Genomic DNA, 3,757 nt, shown 5'->3' with positions numbered 1-3,757 from the left:
GATGTTTACATCTTTACGTGGTGTCAGTGTTCCCACTTGACTTCTCAGCGTTTGACTCTGTTAAGCATTCCTTTCTTCTTAAAACTCTCAGCCCCTGGCTTCTGTGACCTCACATTTCCCTGGTGTTTGCAGGGTCTCTCTCTCTCTCTCTTTTGAGTTTATATGCATTTTATTTTAGACAAACTACATGACGTATTTTTTCCCCTCAAAAACAATGCCTCCACTTCAAACAAATCAGCATCAAAATAAATGAAGAGCTCAAGATGACATCAGTCCCAGTGTTTTTGTGGATGAAAAACAGCAGCTGGTCAGTTATGACAACAGGTGATGGCTCCAAAGTCACTGCCAAGCTTGTTAACATTTTCCCACTTGTAAGCCATCCTTAAAATCATATATGGGGGAGTCACACCATCCTCATGGTAGTTGAACAGAGAAACCATGCCATCTGGATTCATGTTTTTGCTGATAAAAAATGGACAATCTAAAAAAATGTATTTATTTACTTATGTGGTGTTCTGGGTCTTCATTGCAGTGGCTTCTCTTGTTGCTGAGCACGGGCTGTAAATGCTCTGGCTTTAGTAGTTGCAGTTTGCAGGGTCTTGAGCTCCTACTGAGTAGTTGTGGCATGTGGGATCTCCCAAAGCAGGGATTGAACCCAGGACCCTTGCATTGGCAGGTGGATTCTTAACCACTGGACCACCAGGCAAGTCCCAAGAACTGATAGGTTTTGAAGTCAGCGAGGGTGTACTTGGTTTGTTCTGCAGCTCCTGTCATATAAAAGGTTTTACTCTTTCTGGTCTCTATTCTTCAAGTTTCCCTTTGATTGACTTCATGTCATCTTTGATGGACTTCTTGTAGGCTTCTTTCGTAAAGGTGGTTTCCTGCAAGTGATGGTTCATGACAATAGCGACATGAGTGATTACTGTGCTTTCAGTACCTTAGCCTTCCAAGCCTACAGTGAAAGCATTTCCACCAATGAGTGATTCATCAATGTTACCTTTTGTCCTGTTGATCACCTTCCCCTTCACCTCCAGACACAGCCCTCTGCGACCTCCCAGATCTTGTAGGTGTTGGAGAACATCTCATGAGGGCTGATGTGGTCCTGGTAGATGATCATGATGGCAACTGGAGGGACATGACTTCGTTGCTAGCTTCCTAGGAGCCTGGAGCTCAGAGTAAGCACTCCGAGCAGGTAGATTCTTAACCACTGGACCACCAGGTAAGTCCCAAGAACTGATAGGTTTTGAAGTTAGCAAGGATGTGCTTGGGGAGGCGGGGATGGGAGGAGAAAAGTGTGGGATCTCTTTTGATTATCAAGTGACAGAACCTTCTACTGGCTTCAACAACAACATCAAAAGAAGAGTCCAGGATTACATGTTCTGACCCAGTTGAATAGAGGGATTCAAACAATAGTATAGAGACAGAAGTGACATTTAAAATACTTAACAATTGGCATTGTGTTGTCATTGAACAGATGTCAGAGGAGGTGTCCTGGAAGTCTCCTGCTGAACCAAGCATTAACTCTTTAGTTACTGGATCATAGGGAAGTTCAGAGGTACCAGAAAGGTGACTAGGAGAAAGTAGGGGAAACTTTTACTTCCAAACAGAAATATTTCAACAATAATCAGCCATTCCAATGAGTACCGGATAAATAACAGCCCTGTGTTAGGATCTGGTTCAATTCAGTTCAGTTCAGTTGCTCAGTTGTGTCTGACTCTTTGCGAGCCCATGGACTGCAGCACACCAAGCTTCCTTGTCCATCACCAACTCCCAGAGCTTGCTCAAACTCATGTCCATCGAGCTGGTGATGTCATCCAACCATCTTGTCCTCTGTTGTCCCTTTTTCCTCCTGCCTTCAATCTTTCCAAGCACCAGGGTCTTTTCCAATGAGTCAGTTCTTCGCATCGGGTGGCCAAAGTATAGGAGCTTCAACTTCAGCATCCGTCCTTCCAATGAATATTCAGGACTGATTTCCTTGAGGGTTAACTGGTTTGATCTCCTTGCAGTCCAAGGAACTCTCAAGAGTCTCCTCCAACACCACAGTTCAAAAGCATTGATTCTTCGGTGCTCAGCTTTCTTTATGGTCCAGCTCTCATATCCATACATGACTACTGGAAAAACCATGGCTTTGACAAGATGGACCTGGTTACTCTTTTTTCCTTTTTTCTATCTCTCAGCTGTACTATCCCCTATAGACTATGTTCTCAGATAGTCTCTCTCCCCTGGCTGAGAGATGGCTGCCCAGTGACTCCCAGGGCTATGTTCTTCCTCATTCACATTCAGCAAAGACAAGTGAGGCTCTTTCCCCAGCAGCCCGAGCATGAAGTCTGAGATTTGCTCTGATGGAGCTGGCTGAGATCAAATGCACAATCTTGACTGATGAATGTGGCTTGGGGAGGCTTGGAATGGGAGACTGGCTTAGACAAGGTCTCCTACTCCACCACTGGTGCCTCAGCTTAGAAACAGCTTCCCTGGAGTAGGTAGGCTTAGAGTGGGGCTCTATCCCCCAGAGAAAAACTGGGTACTGTTGTCAGAAGAAGAGGGGGCATGTAACATGTAATGGCTTGTTACAGCACTAACAGGAAACTGCAAACACAGTGGCTTCAAACGACACAAATTATTCTGTTATAGTTCTGGAGGTCAGAAGTCTGAACTGAGACTTCGAGGCTGAGATCAAGGTGTTGGCAGAGTTGTGTTCCTTCAGGAGGTTCTGGGGCGAATCCTTTCCCTTCCTTTTTCTATCTCCTGGAGACTCCCTACTTTGCTTGGCTCATGATCATATCACTCTCACTTCTGGTTCTGTTGTTACATTTCTTTCTCTGACTCTGACCCTCCTTCCGCTCTTACATAAGGACCCTGTGATTTCACTGGAGCCGTCTGGATAATCCAGGCTAATTTCCCCATTTAAAAACCCTTGACTTAAGCATATCTGCAAAGTTCCTTTTACCATGTAAGGTAACATATTCACAGAGTCCAGGGATTAGAATGTGGGCATCTTTGGGCCAGAGGAACATGGTGAGAGGTAGACATTATTCTGCCTATCACAGAGTGGATTCTGGATCGTAAAGGTAATAAGTGTCTATTATCTCCTTTGCCTGCCAACTCTCTGACTACTCTTTTCTGTCTTTTGTAGATCTATCCTCTTTTACCTGACTTTGAATATTGGGTTTCTCAGCTCTCAGCTCTAGACCTCTTCTATCCTTGCTCTGTATTCTCTCCCCAGGCAAGCTCACTGAGTCCAGGGCGTGATTACCAACTATGGTTACATATTCACATTTCCAGCTCAAATATCTCTGAGTCCAGACCAGTATATCTAAATGTCCATTTAACACCTCCACTGGGCTGTCTTAATGGCCCACCAAATTCAAGATGTCTAAAACCTTGCCAAATCCAGCTCTAAGTCAGTAACTGGAGCCACCAACCCTCCAGTTATGGGAGTCCGAAACTTAGACAATCATCCTTAATTCCTCCTCCCAATCCAATCCTTCCCTGAGTCTTTTCGTTTTCCCTTAATACATGTTATCTACTTCTTTGACTGCAAGGTCTTGTCAGATCTGCACTGCAGCACGTGGAATCTTTTTGTTGTGACAATTTTACTCTCAGTTGCATCATGTGGGATCTAGTTCCTTGACCAGGGATTGAACTCAGGCCCTCTGCATTGGGAATGCAGATTTTAGTCACTGGACCACCAGGGAAGTCCTCTCTTTTTTATTTTTTAAATTATTTGATTGAATTTTATTTGTAGTAACAATAATCA

General features: G+C 44.2%; 1 pseudogene; it reads right to left on the bottom strand.

Annotated features, from left to right (window-relative positions):
• Positions 1-308: 308 nt before the first annotated feature.
• On the bottom strand, positions 309-1,559 carry LOC120854751 (annotated as a pseudogene).
• Between the last annotated feature and the right edge of the window lie 2,198 nt (positions 1,560-3,757).

Source organism: Oryx dammah, unplaced genomic scaffold (assembly GCF_014754425.2).
Source record: "Oryx dammah isolate SB20612 unplaced genomic scaffold, SCBI_Odam_1.1 HiC_scaffold_27, whole genome shotgun sequence".
In the NCBI taxonomy this organism is placed as follows: Eukaryota; Metazoa; Chordata; class Mammalia; order Artiodactyla; family Bovidae; genus Oryx; species Oryx dammah.
This window is presented reverse-complemented; position numbering and strand designations above follow the sequence as displayed.